Below are 20746 nucleotides of genomic sequence, written 5' to 3'. Positions count from 1 at the left end.
CATAGAAATCAATTTGCAATGGTTACTTTTCACTGCTGTTAAAATAAGGTAACAATCTTTATATTCAACGTAGCATTTAACAAATTTACATTCAAGTTCAATTTTTTTTATCATCCAAGTGTGACAGTGCAACCCAGTGTTCTCCAGTCCATGGTGCCAAACAGTGAAAACACACCTACAGACATAACATACACATAAACTATATACATACACTAAAATAAATATTATTAATAAATAGTAGTGTCACGGAGACTAAAGCTGGACCTTTTTTGTGTCATTACAGGGACTACAACAAACCTAGTTGCTGACAACTATAATGTCTGCCTAGTGTTCAGGTTAAAGTATTGGTTCTCAACCTTTTTTTCTCCACTCATATTCCACTTTAAGTTTCTTCTTTGGCTTGGCTTGGCGGACGAAGATTTATGGAGGGGTATGTCCACGTCTGCTGCAGGCTCGTTGGTGACTGACAAGTCCAATGCGGGACAGGCAGGCACGGTTGCAGCAATTGCAAGGGAAAATTGATTGGTTGGGGTTGGGTGTTGGGTTTTAACTCCTTTGTCTTTTGTCAGTGAGGTGGGCTCTGCTTTAAGTAATCACTGACTAACCACAGAGCATCTGTGGCATCCTATGTGAGTAGTAAAAAAGGTTGAGAACTACTGGGTTAAGTTTTAACTTGGGTTTTTCATGCTGTAACTGTTATGGAACTTAAGGTTGAAGTTCACTGACTTTATGGAGGTTGTTTTCTATTTCTGCTTTTTAGTAAACTGCTGCTTTTTAAAAAAAAACTCACTGTATAAATGGATCATAGATTTCCTCGCCTCCAGATTATAATCAGTAATGTTTGGTGAGAACATCTCCAAAATCTCCATCAGTACCAGATCAGCTCAGGGCTTGACTGCGTAATTGGAAAGCTGCGTTCTTAGCTCCCTGCTCTACTCACTTTACATCTACGTCTGTGTGGCTCAGTACGACAATAACACCATCTACAGATTTGCCAGTGATACCACGGTAGCTGGATGCATAAAGTAAGACGATGAGACAGCATACAGGAGGGAGACTGAACGCTTGGCTAAATGGTGCACCAACAACAATCTTGCACTCAATGTCACCAAAACCTAGGAGTTGATTGTTGACTTCAGGAAAAGAAAGGCAGAGGTGTACAATCCAGTGATCATTGGGGGAATCAGAGATGGAGAGGGTGAGCAAAATTAAACACTTGGGAGTCACTCTCTCGGAGGATCTTTCCTGGACCCCACACACCAATGGCATTGTGAAGAAAGCATTTCAGCACCTCTACTTCCTCTGAAGTTTGAGGAGGTTTGGTATGACATCAGAAACCCTGGTGTGGTGGAAAGTGTGCTGACCAGCTGCATCACATTTTGGTATGGGGATACAAATAGATGCCCTGAAAAGGTAATGGACACAGCCCAGGATATTACAGGCAAAACCCTCCCCACTATGAAGAACATCTACAGGAAACGCTGCCGTCGGTAAGCAACAGAAATCATCAAGGATCCACACCACCCAGCACACGCTTTGTTCTCGCTGCTGCCATCAGGGAAGAGGTATAGGTGCCACAAGACTTGCTCAATCTGGTTCAAGAACAGCTGCTACCCCTCCACCATCAGAGTCCTCAACAACAAACTCGTTGACTCATTTAAAGACTTTTACTTGTGCACTTTATTGATTTCTTTAATCTCTCTGTATTGCACAGCTTGCATTCGTTGTCTGTTTACAGTTCTCTATTTGTTTAAATGTGTATGTTGTGTACAGTTGTTTTTTGAACCACCAATAAGTGGTAATTCTGCCTGGCCCACAGAAAAAAAGAATCTCACAGTTGTATGTGATGTCATGTATGTACTCTAACAATAAATCTGAAATCTGAAATACTGATTATTTTCTAAACCAATGTAATTTTGTTTTCAGTTGTATTCTTTGAAAATGTCTTAAATACTTTCAAATTATTTGACAATCCACATTGTCAGGTTAATTCCTGGAATGCTGGTTTGAAATGTGCCATGATTCTTGTCAAGCTAGCCCAAATTGTCATAAAAAGTACAAGCTCCAGAAAGTCCAGGAAGTATAAACAATACTCTACTGAGTGCAGCCTACAGTAGCCAGTCATGTGTAAACACATTTCACAGTAAGACTGGTTTCACCAATTTTATTAGTACAACATGATGTCTTTGTGAGTATTGTTTACATTGGATGGCGAAAGAGATGGGTGAAGTAACCTCTTAAACTCATTGCCAGTGGAATCTTGGGAAATGAAAACGGATCCCATATTGACTTAATGTAAATATTGCAAGCAAACCTTACAATATCTTTGAATACAATGAGTAATTGCAAAGGCATATCTGCACAGACAACCTCACATTATGGTGGGGTGGTTTCCTCTGAGAAAACAGACCATATCCTGATTTTCCATGACATGAAGCCACATCAGCTGCACGTGAGTCAAAAAATGCAATTTGAAGTGACAATTTTCCTAACACAAATTTCATGAATTTTACTAAAACAATTTTCCTAACACAAATTTCATGAATTTTACTTCATATTTCAAATTTTTTGGATAATAATTTGTGAATTTTGTCAAGATGAATTTCCGTGACCCCAGTGGAGCTTGTATTGTACAATTGTGAATTTACATTTACAATTTTCTGGGGAAAGAAGTGGCATCAAAATGGATTTACATTGGAGACGAAAGTCTGCGAATGCTGTGATTGTAGTAAAACACACACACACACACAGATTCTGGAGGAAGACAGCCAGTCTCGCAGAATCCATAGGAGGGAAAGATACATTACTGAAGCTTTGGGCCTGGGCCCTTCTTCGCTGCATAGCCAAGAACAGGAAGGCATCAGAATGAAGACTGAAAAATGAAAGGGGGAGAAGTCCAGACCAACAAAAGGTGTTAATTGATTTGATTAAAGGAGAGGTGAGAATTGATTTTGGCTCTGTGTAAAGAGGCAGAGGGAAGAGAGAAATAGTCAGAGAGACAAAAGACCCTTTAATGCCAAGCCTCTGCCTGGAGGTCAGCTATAAGCGCAGAGGGAAAAATATAAACTTATCTTTCATGGAGCAGCCCTAAACATTCATGTTGAAAGGCGCCTCGTAGGGCCCTCTGGAGCCAATGGAGGTGGGGCGATTGGTGCCGTGGCACCGCATATCATAAATACGCGACAGAGTAATGGCTGTCTTCCCTACATATAATCCCCCACACAGCTGGGAAACACAGCCAGAGAGGCTATCGGGGCTGTCACAGCCCACACTAGCTGTTCCCTGACAGCTCCCACTGGCTGCCCCTGCCCAGATGGCCCCCGCCAGCCACCCTTGCCCTGAGGGGGACGTAGAGGGAGTGGGGAGATAGTTTGCGGGCTGACAGTGTCATCGCAACATTATCAGCCCGTCCCCTAGAAAGTTGCTTACAGCAGCATTGCATTCATGTGAGGTGGAGGAGCACAGCACTCTGTTGGTGATCCTTCCCCAAGAGGGATTGCAGTCGGCGCCTTGGAGCCAGCCAAGGTGCTTTCATGATGGTAAGTGTCCTGACATAAGAGTGGAGAATCTCAGCCTTTACACTCGGGCTTTTTCACTGCATGAAAGGGGCTAGAGAGAGAGAGAGAGAGAGAGAGAGAGAGAGAGAGAGAGAGAGAGAGAAAGAAAGAGGGAGACCGAGAAAAACAGAGAGAGAGAGACAGAGTGAGACAGCAAGACCGAGCTATGGGAAAGGCGACAGGAGAAGTAGAAGAGGAGGTAGGGTTTAATGGATGCCAGAGAGGTCGGTGATAATGCCAGAAGTAATAGTGACTGGCTCAACCTACTGGATTCATTCATTTAGTAACGATTTGATGTTACAGCACAGAGCAGACCATTTGGCTTGCATTCAGATGTTTTCGTCCTGAGTCACCTGGTTGCAATCCCAATCCTGATCATCCTGCACTTTAGTACTCACTTCTAAACTTGACTTAACATGTACCTTAAGGACAACAATTCAAAAGTTGCCTGTTGCACAGAATATGGATTGCAGAATTGTAAGAAATAAGGATGAATTTCAGGCACCCATGATGAGCTCATCACTTTTATCTACTGCTACTAATTTTCACGCCGACCTCAAATTCACTTGGTTCATCTCTTGCAACCCTCTCCCCTTTGTTGATCTCTCTGACTCCATCTCAGGAAACAAACTCTTCAGATATTTTCTATAAATCCACCAGCTCCCACAGTTTCCTCAACTGTACCTCTCCCCTGTAAAGATTCCATTCATTTCTCTCAAATCTTTTACCTCCCAGAATGAAATCTTCCATTCCAGAACATTCGAGATATCCTCCTTCTTTCAAAAACATATCTTCCCCTCTACTACCATCGACTCAGTTAAACCCTTACCCACATACCCTCTACTTCCCACACAACTCCCTTGGCTCCCTCTGAGCCTTGATGCAACAAGAACAGGATTCCCCTTGTCCTCCCCTACCATCTGACCAGCCTCTACATCTCTGCTACATACAAAGTGATCCCACCACCAGGCACATCTTCCCCTCTCCGTTTTCTGCAGAGACTTCACCCTCCAGGACTCACTCATCCACTAATTGCCCCTTTGGTACCTACCCCTCAGTCCATGAGAAATGCTTCCCTACCTTCCCACACCTCCTCAAAACCACCATTTGGGGGCCCCAAACAGTCCTTCCATGTGAAGCAACACCACGTGAATCTGCATCTACTACAGCTGGTGCCCCCGTTGTGGTCTCTTCTACATCTGGGAGACTGTTGCATTGAGCACCTTGACTCTGTCTGCTGCAGTAATGGGGACCTCCAAATAGTCAACCATTTTAATTCCAAACTCCATTCCTACAGCAACAAATCGGTCCATAGCCTCATACACTGACAAACCAGACTACCCCCACATTGGAGGAAAAAAACCTAATATTCTATCTGGACCCTCTCCAACCAGACAACATTAACAATGACATCTCCAGATACTGTTTGCTCTCTCCCAACACCCCCCCCCCTCACTATTCATCTCCTCTGTCCTCTTGCCTCCAGCTTTCCATCCCTTCCTTCCATTCAAAGAGGTATCCCCTTCCTCTACTCCTTCTCAACATCTTTTCACTTTTCCCCCCCTACCTACATCCACCTAGGTCCTCTTGCCTGTGGCCTGTGCTCCTGCCCCTGCACCTACCTCCCTCCTCTCCTCTCCTTTTCCACCCCCACCTTTTTATTCATGCACCTGCCTGCTTTTTGCTCATACCTTAATGAAGGGCTCAGGCCTGAATCATTTGCTTCCAATAGTCAATGCATGGCCTGCTCAATTTCTCCAACACTCTAGTGTTTTGCACAATAGCTATAATGTCTGCAGACTTTCTTGTTTAACTGGGTTGCAAGTAAGTTACTTTTTTTATAGTTGTTAACATAAATGCTTTATATATTTTTAAATTTTTTTGTCATGTCATTAATTTTTGGTTTATTCAATACTTTTTCTTTATAGTCTGTAATGTATTATCTTACATTTGTTGAATAGTTGTTAGTGTCAGACTCTTCAGAGAAAGGCATAACCACACGGCAAGGCAACTTGGGGGTTTTAGTTCAGAAAACCCTGTTGTGAATGTCAGAGCCTTTTCCTTGAAGAAGATATGACATGAAATATCTGCTCAAGATCTGAGCAAGTTTGGGCAGTTAATCAGAAATGAGCATGAGCGATAAGCTAGTCCAAGCAAATTCTGAGATAAAAGGTGTGGTGATGTGTGTGTGTATATATTATACATATATATATATATATATATATATATATATATACTGCTCCGTATGTCAGTGACTGAATCTCCCTACCCCCTTCCATTCATTCGAGCACATGGATTTGGGCCAGCTACCATCTAATATGTATTAAAGCCTCTCGTTCCTCACTCAGTCTTTGGAGTCGTTGATCGTGTGCATCAACAAGTTGTTCAATGATGATAGCTAAGAGAAAATATTGATCACAGTGAAATGTGGTGTTTCCCATTTTCTCCGAGGGCCTCAGTTTGTGGCTTCATTTGAAAAATAGCAATTCCTCAGAGCTGCAAGGGTATGTTAGGTCTTTGTTCTTCTCTGGGATTCAAGGCACTCATGGCTGGTCATGAGCCTTCTAATTCAGAGTGTGACGATTGATTCACAGCTCACTTTTAAATGTAGATAGAAAAAGAATTCTTATCCTTGTGGGTTTATGCTGCTGCATTCCTATTGCTTCCACACTTTTCCTCTGATCAAGAGCCCTGAAATGGGTCCTGTAAAGCAAAGTAATTCTCATACTAGCTCCTTCCCTGAGAGACTAATGCATTGGTCAGAGGTCACTCTACTTAATATTCCATACTGCTGTTGGAAATCCATTTGAGCTAAGCAGTGAGAAAGGACGTGGCGGGGAGCGGAACAATGTGCTTAGCTGTACACAAGGTCTGGCAGGTAAATGGATATTGACCCTTTGAATGGAATCATAACCTACAGGAAGATCTATGGGAAAACTCATGAGGGTGTGGCTTGGATCTAAGGAAAGATTCATTTAGTGCCTTGATGAAAGATTCTGAGTTATAAAGAGAGAATGGATAGATCTGTTTTGCCTGGGACGTAGGAGACCGAAGGGGGGTACGATTCGTGGAGAGGGATGAGTGCAAGAGGGAGTTGTGGAGGGGCTATAAAATTATGATGGGTATAAAAAAGGTAGATTGTCACAGCCTTTTTCCCAGAGTAGTGGTGTCTGGTGTCTGCAACCAGAAGGAGAACAATATATTTACTGTATGAAGGGAAAGACATAAAGGGGATCTGAGGAATGTTTTCACACAGAAGGTGGTGGGCAAATAAAACAAGCGGCCAGAGGAGGTAGTAGAGGAGGGTAAAATTGTAATGCTTAACAAAGATTTGAACATGAATAGGAAAGGTTTAGAGGATTATGGGCCAAATACAGGTAAATGGGATTAGTTTAGGTATGTGTCTCAGTTGGTACGGATGAGTTGGTTGATTGGCTTTTTTCCCTGCTGTTGTAGCGTGCCTCGAGGTTCTAGGTCAGAAATAAGGCACACACAAGGAGTGCAGTGCTCTCTTTTATATGATCATGCAGACCCTGGCTTCCATGTGACCGACGGGCGTCACCCGTGCCCCTTTGACCTGCTGATGGCGATTAGTTGGATCAGCACGTTTTGCTGCAGTGTCGTTGATGGGTGTGGTTTGTGCAGCCTTGGGCGCCGATTTGCCCTTTAGTGATCTGTCACCGGCGATTGGCTGGCAGAGCCCATTTTGCAGAAACCTATGGGAACAGGCTGCTGACGTCTCAAGCAGCCCACTCGATAGCTGCGTTCAAACAGCGATGGCTGTATTGCTCTATGAATCTAAAGTTGAGTGTGGCTAAATTATTTCATGTTATTATATATTTTTTAAATTGCATAACAAATAGGAGTAGGTTAGTTGCCTCCAATCAATAAAATCGTAGCTTTTCATGAACCTCAGTACTATTTGCTTACACTAGTCCCATAAACCCAATTGCTTTGATATCTAAAAAAACCGTCGATCTCTATCTTGACGATACTAAGTCACTGAGCCTCCATTGCCCTCTGATATCACAAGTAGTTCAAAAAAATTCAAAAGTTTTTGACTGCATTGAGATTGCATGGGTCCTGCTCAGCTTTATGCTTCTGCAGAAGTTCCGTGTGAGTGACAAGTTTCAGTGGAAATCTGCCCCTTACATACAAATGTTAATTCATCAAGTGTAAATCTTGCTCAAAACTCGTTAATAGATTCATTAGTATCTGCAAAACCTGCTTCCACTCCTGGACCTGACTCAAAATGCTCTGAAATTGCTTTATCCACCATCAGATTTCCTCAGCAAGATTTTAATATTAAATAAAATTTCTCAACAATGTGTAGGTTTCAGCCTTGGAATTGTTTTCTTGTATTGTTGACTTTCTTCAATATTTTTGCCTCACTTTCTCCAAAAGACTAAGCCAGAATTTAATATCCTCTGAGAGGTGCTTGGCTTTGCAACCCAGCTGAGAAAAGGACGGTACTGCTGGAGCTGCTGTGATTGCAGCACTGTCGCTGGTGCGGACCTATGGAGGGTGGGGAGCAGAGTCGCAGTGGTCCCATGGGGTCCATTTGCCCAGTCCGACTGTTGTCAGCTCCACACAGGCTTTAAACGGTCTGTTAAAGTAGCCAAAGGTGGTTATATTTAAATATCCTGTGACCATGGGGTCTGCACTCAAGATGGCGGCACCTCTGATCGGCAGCAGCCATGAGGGGTTGCAGACTCAGGGAAAGCAGAGGACTGGTGCAAGGCACCAGAAAACAGGGAGATACCCCACCCCCCCATGTCTGAGTAGGAGAAGAAAAGGAGATGACCCATGAGACGGTGACCATTCGGCTCAAAAGTGAAGGGTTCTGTGGTTGAGGAACACATAGGCTGTTGGTCACTCAAGGAGAGGAATCCAGGCAGGCTATGGGCTGCTGGACATTCTGGTCAAGGGACTCACACCAGGCTGTGGTCTGCTGGAGACTTGATGAAGGGGTACCAAGTATTGGAACCAGGATGTGAGAGGGTGCAGAAGGGTTCCTGATCATGTCGGCGTTTCAGATCTGGAGCTCGGGTTGCTGATGGTTTGGACTGGGCTCTATGTGCCTGCGGAGGTTGCGGGAGCACTGAAGGCAAATGCACGGACACTCGATAACTATGGATCTGCCAATGGCGAATCTGTCTGTCTTACTGCAGACAAAAAGCACTTTAGTGTTATATGACACTTTTTAAATTACATGACAATCATTTGAATCTTGAGTGTGATGTAGCCAATTTTTAGGAATAAATTTAGCCATTCATCTCTCAGACCAACATGCTTGTCTGACAGTTAAAATATTTTGAGATAATATAAGCTGAAGCAATGCTAGAATATTCTTGAGGCTATCTTTGAAACCCATGACCTCCATTGCCTAAAGTGATACAGGAATGTAGAAGCAGAGAACCATAAAATACTACGGCACAGAAACAGGCCCTTTAGCCCGTCTAGATAATGCCAGACTATTATACTGCATTGACCCCCAAACCCTTTTCATCCATGTACCAATCCAAATTTCTCTTAAATGTCAACAATGTATTCACATCCACCATTTCAGCTGGCAGCTTGTTTCATGCTTTCTTCACTTCTGAAAGTAGAGGTTCCCCCAATGTTCCCCTAAAACATTTCACATTTCACCCTGAACCCACATTCTTCAGCTGTTGTCTCACCCAACCGCAGTGGAAAAGGCCAGCTTGGATTTACTCCATCTATGCTCCTTATAATTTTTGTATACATCCATCAAATTCCCCTCTTTCTCTGGTGCTCCAGGAAATAAGGACTTTACCTAGGATTCAGCTCAAGTCCTGGCTACATCATTGTAAATTTTCTCTCCACTCCTTTAATATTAATGATATTTTTTCCAGTCAAGCAGGTGACCAGAACTGCACACAATACTCCAAATGTGGCCTCACATTTATACAATTTCAACATAATATCCCATCTCCTGTGGCTAAATACTTTGACTTATGAATGTCAATGTGCCAAAAGCTCTCATCACAACACTATCTAACTATGGCACCTCTTCCAAAGAATTATGCATCTACTCTGTAAATTTGCTAATCCATTTACCACATTATCATCTAGATCACTGATATAGATGACAAAAAAAAACAATGGACTCAGCACCCATCCCTGAGTCTCTAACCTTCAGTTAGAGAGGCAATCATCTACTACCTCGCTTCAGCATGTCCCACAAAGCCAATACATAATCTCATCCTGAATACTGAGTAACTGAACCTTCTTGCCTAACTTCTCATGCAGGACCTTGACAAAGGCATTAAGAAGTCCATGTAGACAACATCCATGGCCTTTCCTTCATCAACTTTTCTGGTAATCTCCTTGTGAAACTATAAAATTGTTTAAATATGATCTTTCATGGACAAAGCCATGTTGTCTATCCCTAATCACATCAATCCGAGCATTTTTACGTGCAGTCAATTACACAGGCCTATAACTTACCAGATTATTTTCAGAACCTTTCTTAACAGTAGAACAAAACTTACTCTCCTCCGATCAACTGCCACCTCACCTATGGCCAAGGATGCTAGGGTCCCTGAAATTTCTGTACTAGCCTCTCTCAATGTCAGAGGGAATATCTTGTTTGGCTGTGGGGATTATCTACCCTTATTTGCCTCAAGACAACAAACATCGGTATAGAATTAATGAACTCACTCCTGCTTTGCCTATAGACTCAGTGTCCATCTCCTGAACAAATACAGATGCAAAATATTAGTGTAAGATTTCCCCACATCTCTTTTGGCTCCATATACAGGTGACCACTCTGGTCTTCTAGAGGATCAATTTTGACACTTGCTATCCTTTAGCTCTTATCTGCAGAAACCTTTGGGATTTCATTCAGCTATTCTACCAAAGCTAAATCATGCCACCTTTTAGCCACAGCTCACCCTGATTTCATTCTTAAGTATTTTATTACTTTTCTTATTCTCCTCAAGTATCTCCATTTGTTCATTGTTACCTATATCTACTATGCACCACCTTCTTCTTCAGGATCTCAATATCTCCTGAAAACCAAAGTTCCCTGTACCTGTTAGTCTTTCATTCTTACAGGAACAGACACACTTTGTATCCTCAAACCTTCCACCTTACCAAGCACACCTTTGCCAGAAAACATCCTATCCAATCTACAGTTACCAGATCCTTTCTGATTCCATCAAAATGGTTATTTCTCCAATTTAAAATCACAACCTGAGGACCAGATATATCATTTTCCATAGTTATATTGATACAAATGGTATTGTGATCACTAGTTCCAAAGTGTTCTCACACATACTTTTCTTCCCTGCCCTGTCATGTTCCCTAATAGGAGATCTAGTATCGTACTCTCCCTAGTTGTGACCTTGATATATTGATAAAGGAAATATTCCAGAACAGATTTTTCAAACTAACCCATCCAAACCTTTTACATATGGGAGTCCCAGTCAATATGTGGAAAGTTAAAATCATATATCACATCCTTATGTTTCTTGCAACTGCCTGCTATCTCTCTCCAAATATTGCTCTCCAATTCCCACTGTTTGATTCTTCCATTTCACCCATTTAGCCACATTAGATGAGCCCTCATGTCAATCCTGCTGTGACATTTTACCTGACTAGCAATACCGCCACTCCCCCTTTCATCCCTTTCTGTTTATCACCTTTAAAATAATGGAATCCCAGAACATTGAGCTATTAGTCCTTCCCCTCCTGCATTCAAGTCTCACTAATAGCCACTGTGTCATAATTCCATATGGCAATCCATGCTCTTTGCTCATCTTCCTTTCCTACAATACTTTGTGTATTGCAATAGATGTGTCTGAACATTATTCTTACCTTGATCAACCTTCTTCTTTCTGAATTTCTCTGTAGGCTTAACAACATATTTTTCTACAAGCACTCCACTATCTGCTCTGGTCCCCACCCCCCTGCAATTCTAACTTAAAGCCTCTCTGGAGCAGCACTATGTACAAGCCTTCCCATAAGGATATTGGTCCCCTTCTAGTTCAGATGCAAACCATCTTGCCTCTAAAGGTCCCACCTTCTGTGGAAGAGAGGCCAATGGTGTAAGCATCTGAAGCCCTCCCTCCTGTACCATCTTCTTTGCCACATATTAAGTCATATTATCCTCCTATTTCTGGCCTTGCTAGTGCGTGGCATGGTAGCAAAGCTAAGATCACAACCTGGTGGTCCTTTCCTTTATCTTAATACCTAACTCCCTTGCAGGACCTCATCATCCTTCCTACACATGGACCACAACATCTGGCTTCTCACTCTCCCACAATGCACCCTTGATCCCATCCAAGAGATATAGTATTCAGAATTCAAAAGGTTCAACAATTCCCCTCTCTCCGAAATATTCATATCCTGCAGAACGATTTTTGTTTTACTTCCCAATTAACAGGAAATAACTAATTAAAGTGAACCAAACTGGTTTATTAATGTGCTTTAGCATTGTGCTAACTGCTACGCCAACCATGCCACCCGAACAAAATGTCACTTGATGCTGGGTCAAATCAATAACCCATAACTACCCTATGAAGTGATCTCCTGACCCAGTCAGTTGTATTGAACTGATGAAGCAAGATGGAGTTAGAAGGGGACAGACAATAAATGCAGTGCTCTAGAACTCTAGATTCCCCTAACAACTACCGTCAGCAAGAAAATGCTTGGCTAACATGAAGAGAAGCAAGAAAAGTCGAATCTTGGATTGGCGCACAGCACTCAAAACAGCCATGAATAAGGTTCTGAAAACTTGTTTGGAAATAGATTGGTAAATAAAATTAAACCAATTAAGAGCTTTACAGTTGAGCACAGAACTCTCACACTTGCTGAACAATTTGACCTCAGACAACAGTCGAAGTTTTTTCCTGCAATTTACAAAATTGCAGAAAGAAACGCATAAACACTTGATATATAACTTACTGTCACCAGATGTGTAATTGATTGTCAACATCCAAATGTAGTTTTTACTGAGACCGGATAAACATCATGTTGAGCATTCATTCAAGATTGATGAAATATGAAACATTTAAGAAAGGCAGAGGGCCATGGTATGGCCCCACTAGATTTCCAATCAACTGCAAGGCATCTACTTCTTCGCAATAACAGTTACATACAGGAAACTCCAGTTTGCCGCAAGTGATCTTATCACCTTCTCGTTCTGTTTCAAAGCAGAGGAAGATATTCTAAGTACAAACTGGGACATTTCATCATTCGGCATTTGCTTGATTTCACAACATTAAGTCCCCAACAAAACCATGTACACTCAGCACTAGGAAATTACTTTTAACCACATCCAGTTTTTAAAACACCATCTCACTGGATAAAGATAAACTATGAATATCTGAACCTGAGTCTCAATAACTTGTCTTGATTAAACTATTAATTTCAAGATCTTGGCGTGTTTTACCACACAGGTATTTGGAAATGCACACAGGCAACAGTTTCCATTCCAATTTTTAACAACTGTTTTTAGTCTCACTGTACATCTTACTTTGAATCAATCTTTGAAATGAATCAACTATAATTCCTCAACATTCTTTTTTAATTCATTTTTAGTACATGTTCATCAATGGCCAACATCTTGCACATCGATTGTCTGATAAAGTCCTCTACCGGCATCACCTACGGCTCCTAGAACGCTTCCACCAGCGTTGTCTCCGCTCCATCCTCAACATTCATTGGAGCGACTTCATCCCCAACATCGAAGTACTCGAGATGGCAGAGGCCGACAGCATCGAATCCACGCTGCTGAAGATCCAACTGCACTGGGTAGGTCACGTATCCAGAATGGAGGACCATCGCCTTCCCAAGATCATGTTATATGGCGAGCTCTCCACTGGCCATCGCGTCAGAGGTGCACCAAAGAAGAGGTACAAGGACTGCCTAAAGAAATCTCTTGGTGCCTGCCACATTGACCACCGCCGGTGGGCTGATATCGCCTCAAACCGTGCATCTTGGCGCCTCACAGTTTGGCGGGCAGCAACCTCCTTTGAAGAAGACCGCAGAGCCCACCTCACTGACAAAAGACAAAGGAGGAAAAACCCAACACCCAACCCCAACCCACCAATTTTCCCCTGCAACTGCTGCAACCGTGTCTGCCTGTCCCGCATCGGACTTGTCAACCACAAACGAGCCTGCAGCTGACGTGGACATTTACCCCCTCCATAAATCTTCGTCCACGAAGCCAAGCCGAAGAGAAAAGACTGCAAATACGTTGTTGAGTGATGGCATCCCATACCTCTGCTTTTCTTGTCCTGGGGGATAGTGTGGTCAAGGAAACCATAGTTGATTGACGCAGTGCATCCTATCAATTGCCCATGGATCAAACATGTTAAAATCCCGAATCTAACATGTACCCTCAGTCAATGGTGCTAAACGTCCCGCATAAATGGGGCTCACACATTGCATGCCTCTGAAATTAATTTCTCTAAGGGTCTCTGACCTGAACCATTTACCTTGTTTCTCTTTTCATAGCTACTGCCTAATTTGCTGAATGTTTCTGGCATTTTCTGTTCGCATTGCAATATCATCAAGTTTAGTATATAGAAAAATATTCTTAGTTTTTTTCTTAAATTTAGGCATACAGCATGGTAACAGGCCCTTTCAATCTACGAGCCCATGCCGCTCAATTACACCCATTTGACCTACAACTCCCAGTTCAATTTTGAATGCTGGGAGAAAATCAGACCACCTGGAAAAAACCCATGCAGGCATGAGGAGAATGTACTGTTACTAGCCCAAAGGACTCAGAAGCCAGTAGCAACAGAAATTCACCAAGACAATGGCTACTTAAACAAAATGGATGTAGTGGGCCAGATTGATCCACAAGTGAACCAGGACGTGGAGGTGCAGGCTCACACTGGGCTGACATCACAATGGTCCAGAGGGTGGGGTGGGGGGGGGAGCGGGGGGGGGGGAGGAAACAAAGGATCTTGGGAGTGGTGCTGATAAGCTCTCGAATATTTCCAGTAATATCAGTTGATTGGTTCAACTTACAGCTTCTGTGTGGTTTTTTTCTTTTGTTCGCTTCACAGCACACCAACCATTCTGGTTTTATTTTCTTAGCACATAATAATGAGATCAATATTTAAATTATTATTAATAACTTTACTCAACTTAATCTAACTCAGCGCCCTTCTAATTCTAAGCGCATGTGTATATAATGTTTATCTGTTCAGGAAAGTTCCTTTTCACTGTCCAATCATTCACTTTTCACTCCTCCAAGTTCACTGGTATCAGACAATCTTCCACACTATGCACAGAATTTAACATTTATGATCTTCACCAGGCTCTGGTGCTTTAACTTAAGTTTTTACCACTCATGAAGGTCTTTGTAGGTTTTAGAGAGATATTTGTTGCCACAAAGAGTTATCCTTTTCCCCTATTTTAGGAGAAACACAATAACCAGCCACAGCTTCTCAATTGATTACCGAATAGAATAGGCTGAAATCAGAACTCAAAACCCATCTTGAAATGGGGTCTTGCAGCAGGTCTGCCAATTTGAAGCCATCACACAAACTGTTGCAGAATACACTCCCAAACAATGGATGTTTTCTCCCTGTTTGCAAAACCACGTGGCCCCTCTTAGGACAACAAACTTCAACCAGACATTTAAAACTGCAACCAGTTTAAAAGCAAAAGAGTTCTCAGTTCTTGAGCCTGGAGACTATTCAAACATGCTGGTCCATTAACATCTACTTGTGAAACTCTCAGAAGCACCTCCCATTGACTCTGCAAAGCCAAATGTCGACACAAAGTGTACCCTTGCATAGCTCTTGTACAGCAAATGAGATGTTTGTTTGTGAAATGTAGCCTAACAACTAAACCTCACAATCTTACCCCCTTTAAGATATATTTTATCATAATTTTATTAACCTAGCCTGTAACAGTACAAACTCCTTACAGCCAGCGCGCTATTCGAATGCTGGTCTTGATTGGTGGTGCTGTAATAGTGTTGTGCTAACCACTATGGCAACCATGCCACCCTACAGTGGAGAATTTTGGAGATAGAACCCAATAAATTTATGTTCTATAAACCTATGTGATTATACATATCCAGTACATAATGCAGTACCAGCCAAGGATGACTACTTTGGTGCCCACTCTGAAATAGAGACAAAATTCTAAACAATAATTGCAAACTATTATAACTGGATGGACAATGAGTAGACCAATTAAGAATTGATGCATCAGGAGCCTGAAGGTAAATTTATATGTTGAGTCTGTAGTGAAGAATGCAAATGCAATGCTGGTATTCATTTTAAAAGGAATAGAACATGACCAGGGATGTGATGTTGAGGCTTTATAAGGCACTGGTGAGACCTCAGTTGGAGTATTGTGAGCAGTTTTGGGCTCTTCATTTAAGAAAAGATGTGCTGATGTTAGAAAGGTTTCAGAGCTGGTTCACAAGGATGATTCTGGGAATGAAAATATTATTATACGAGGAGTGTCTGACAGGTCTTGGCATGTTCTCGTTTGAATTTATAGGAATGAGGGAGGATCTAATTGAAACATTTCAAATGTTGAAAGATGTAGACAGAGTAGATGTAGAAAGGTTGTTTCCTATTGTAGGATTCTATCGGACAAGAGGGCACAAATTCAGGATTGAAGGGCATCTGCTTGGAACGGAAATGCGGATGTATTTCTTTAGCCAGAGGGTGGCAAATTTGAAATGTATTGCCACAGCTAGTTGTGGATCCAAGATCTTTCGGTGTATTGAAGGCAGAGATAGATAGGTTTTTGATCACACAAGGCATCAAAGGTTATGGGGAGAAGGCCGGGCTGAGTGGGAAAATGGATCAGCTCATGATTAAATAGTGGGGCAGACTCGATGGGCTGAACAGACTATTTCTGGGCCTATGTCTCATGGCTTTATAGTTTAATATAAGGGAGATATGGTTAGCATTGAGGTCAGCACAACACGGTTACAGAACCACCAACCTAGCTTCATATCTGACACCTTCTATAAGGAGTTTGTATATTCTCCCCATGATCACATGGATTTCCACTGTGTGCTTCTGTTATCTCCCAGCCTTCAAAAGCATATGGAGATTGTAGGTTAATTGGTGTATTTGGGAAGCACGGACTCATGAACTGTTAGGGCCTGTTAACATGTTGTATCTCAAAATTTTATGAAAAACCTACAATTCCCATCCTTGAGTCACTCCTGAGTTTCTATAGCTACATTATAAAACATTGTCAGCTTTGAAGGCCACAAAATCAATTCTAAGCCAATCTTTATATTTTAAATGTGAAGAAAGTTCTCAAAGGGACAAAGTATTCATGACAAGCAGGAAGTGTTTACCCAACATAAAATTGAAGGCAATTTTTACAATGGCAGAACTTTAATACTACGTGTCTCTTCATTTTAATTTTTAAAAAAATTGAATCTACACATGTAGCATATTGACAGGCGCTTTTGGCCCACGAGCCTGTGCCGTCCAATTACACTCAATTGACTTACAACCCCTGCTACTTTTTTGAGCAATGGGAGGAAACCAGTGTACCCACAGGAAACCCAAACAGACACGAGAACATACAAACTCCTTACAGACAGCGCCATGTTCGAACCCCAGTTGCTGGCACTGCAATAGTGTTGAGCTACCTGCTACATTAACCATGCCATCCACCTTCTTGGTAGATGATCAGGGAAAATGGTCATCATAAAAGGGTAAAAGCAGCTAGAACCAGGATTTACAGGGTAGAAACCATTAATTAAATTAAATAAAAACCATCCCTTAAACTGTAATCCATCCTTTATTTTTTTAATCAGGATTACTGCATAAACAAACAGCATAATCTGTGAAAGCAGCAGGCTACTTTTTGGCCTTGTCTGCTTCCACCTGCCACTCTCTCCTCACTCCACCACGCTCCCTCCACAATCTGGATCCATCCACCCATCATCCTTCATCTCTCCTCAGACAACCTATCCACTACTGGCCCCTGTTTCCACTCTGAGTACTGACGCAGTCCTCAACCTGAAATGTTGATAACTCCTTTCCCCAGTTCCTTCAGCAGTTTGTCATTTCCTCCTGTACATGTTTGCTTGTTCTAAAATAATGACCTGTGATGCATGTCTTCTCACTGTGCCTCAATTATCATCACATCGTTACCAATTATTTCCTTCTTGAGCCAGCACAGTCTGTTTGAGTCATTTCATTCAAACGGTTGACTCAATAAATCACTTGTAAAGGTGCAGAGGAGTTTGAGAGCATCATGATTCAAGCTTGATGTGACATTTTGACCAGGTTTCCCTGATTCCTTCCTAAAAGATATTTATAGAGTGGTAAGGTTATTAATGTTAATCTAACAGTTTTCTAACAAAGTCAAACTTCTATTTGAATTTAAAATAGAAAATATTATAACTATTTTACATTTTAGACAGCATCGGTGCAGGGGAACATAGAGTTAATGATTGATTACCTTTCATTAAAATTCCTATCTTTTTTCAATGTTAGTGAAGCCACTGAACCCCAGTAAAGTGTTACATATCATCACATCCAGGTCATAATGAATAAATGTAAAATTAGTCTTTATTTAAACTCAGCTAATGGGGAGAAGCACTCTCCAGACCAGAATGGAGAAAGGATATGCAATTTAATATAATATTTAGCACAACTTCTAATTTAACGTTAAATACTTAGAATATGAAGAAGTACAGAGAACATAGAACAATAAACCACAGGAATAGGCCCTTCAATTGAAGTTTCTGTAAGGAACATGATGCCCAAATCAAACTTGCTGGCCCCCTTCATATTTATGTGTCCATCTTGGCCGATTAAATACCACTATTGTTTCTGCTTCCACCATTCCTCCAGCAAGTGTATTTCAGGCACACACCACTCTCTGTGTAAATTTGCTCTTCCTCACCTTAAACAGCGCTGTCACTGGTGTGGACTTGGGCAGATCGGGGAGCGGAGATACAGCACTCCTCCAGAGGGCTGAACCTCCTGGTCCTAATACAGATGGCGCCATACAGGCTTTCAATGGCCTGTTAAAGGAGTCAGCAGTGTTTTTATTTAAAATCCTGCAACAGCAGGGCCAATGTCCAAGATGATGGCAGCCAGGGTCAGCAACAGAACAAGTCGTATTTGGGGGGCATTAGGGTAACTGGGGAGGGGGAGGCACGCAATTTGCCACTCAAAATCTCGCTCACGAGGGGCAGGGTGGATGGTGGGAGAGGCACTTACCTTGTTAAATGCAGAATCCCGGGGTCTGTAGGACATGCTCGGCCATGTTTCCTCTTGCGTGCACGCTCTAGCGCCACCTGGTGTATGCACAATGGATTGGAGTACTGGGGCCTTGAGTCACTAGTATAATTTCCCCCTCCCTCTGACAGAAGTGATGCTAGTGGCCCTGGTACTCCAATCTATTGCGCATGCACCAGCTGGCACTAGCACATGCACACAAGAAGAAATATGGCCGTGCATGGCCTATGGACCCCAGGACACCACAGATGAAGGACAGCTGGACTGTCTGGCCTAAAATCCTGAGTTCATAATACCTTGCAGGGGTTGCAGACTCTGGGGGAGGAGCAGACCAGCACAGGGCCACAGAAATGGGGAGAACACCACCCCCATCCCCTGTTGAGATGTAGAGGCATAGTAGACAACCCTTCAAGATGTTGACCATGGCAGCAGATCAGCTATGGACTCAGCAGCTGAGGGACCCACATGGGCTGCAGGCTGTTGGTGATTTGTAGTCAAAGGACTCACACAGGCTGCTGGAGACTGGCTCATGGGAACCAAGTACAGAAATCAGGATCCAAGAGTGTGCTGAGGGCAAGAAGAGCTCCTGAAGGGTCTCGGACACTGAAGGCATTTCAAATTGTATCAGAGGCTTGGATCTAGAGCTTAGGTTGCCAATCGATTGGACAGGAATCTGTGTGGTTGTAGGGGCTGGGGGGAGTACTTGAGGCGAATCCACAGACTCTCTTTTGCTTCTCTTTCTCTTACTGTAATGGGCACCAGGCAATGCTAATTGTGACTAAAAGCAATTTCATGTAATATTACATTTTCTGTTTTATTACATGACAATAAAAGAATCTTATATCTTGAATATTTTATCCTGGGGAAAAGATTCTGACTGACCATCCTATTAATGTCTTTTATGATTTTTAAACCTCTCTTGTGTTGCCCTTCAGTTTCCTATACTCCCGTGACTACCGAGAAGTCTCGAAGGCCTAACTGGGGCATGTGCGTGGCCAGGCTCAGCTCTGGCTATGTCAGACAGAGGCTACTAGAAAAGGGTGGTCTGATCCTGCAGGAGGTAATGGGCCTGATTAAATCGCTGGAGACTGCACAGAGAAGCACCGAGCACCGGCCACTGCATGGGGGATATGGGTTCCACCACCTTGCAACGTGGGATCCCACGTCACTACCGCCACTATTGAGTGTCTGAAATGCTATTTCTGCGGGAATGGGAAGCACACCCATAAGCACTGCCCAGCCCTAAGTGCTGCGTGCTCTGCTTGCGGGAAGGGCACTATGCGAAAGTGTGGAGGTCTGTCTTGAGTAAACTTGTACCTCTCATTTTGTTCGTTTTAGATTGGTCACAGTGTTTGAGCTACTGAAAGAAAAGAGACACACACACTGAGAGCAGTTCAGTTATACAAATGTTTATTACAAATTCAAAAGCTGATTTCAAACTACAATATGCAAGCCCTTCCCAACTATACTTATCAACACCTGGACTGGTCCCAACTGCTGAAGCGAAGCAACGACTGCACACTTGTAGTAGGTTGTTAGGGCGCTGGTAGCAGCTTCTCCACCTCCCCCGACCGGAACGTTGGCTGGACTCTAGTTCTTCTTCTTGCTGAGAGATGTTGCCACCTCTCGGAGAGTCTCAAACTTCAGCAGCGGGACCATGGCTTATATTACCAAAAAACTGCTTACCCAAGCACCTATTCCCAGCACAGCAAGAAAGATAAGCGAGCAAGCTAGCATGCTAGACTTCTATCGAATAACGTAATTTTCAGCTTTTCACTTTGAATACAATGGTTTATTTTGCATCAAGGCTAGGCCTCTGACAGTCTGTGACCAAAACAAGCAGGAAGATTAAATGTTCTTGGTACACAGATGTCCTTCCGTCAGATAACAGCATCTCTGGCCCCTCGATGGAATTTAGCTCATGTCTGCTGATTCTAAAAAATAACAAGCAGGTTCTCAGCCTTGCAGAAG

At 42.6% G+C, this 20746-nt stretch overlaps 1 protein-coding gene across 3 annotated transcripts in view; it reads right to left on the bottom strand.

The window, feature by feature from the left end:
* Window positions 1–12711, bottom strand: part of rab27b (RAB27B, member RAS oncogene family) — a 77346-nt gene extending 64635 nt beyond the window's left edge. For 2 of the 3 annotated variants that reach the window (XM_069923929.1, XM_069923930.1), the window contains exon 1: window positions 12489–12710. The gene's annotated coding sequence lies outside the window, so the exon portion shown is untranslated. Of the gene's footprint in view, window positions 1–12488 lie in introns of all 3 variants that reach the window. The other variant, XM_069923928.1, reaches the window with a different exon arrangement.
* Window positions 12712–20746: the final 8035 nt, after the last annotated feature.

Source organism: Narcine bancroftii, chromosome 3 (genome assembly GCF_036971445.1).
Source record: "Narcine bancroftii isolate sNarBan1 chromosome 3, sNarBan1.hap1, whole genome shotgun sequence".
NCBI classification, from domain to species: domain Eukaryota; kingdom Metazoa; phylum Chordata; class Chondrichthyes; order Torpediniformes; family Narcinidae; genus Narcine; species Narcine bancroftii.
This window is presented reverse-complemented; position numbering and strand designations above follow the sequence as displayed.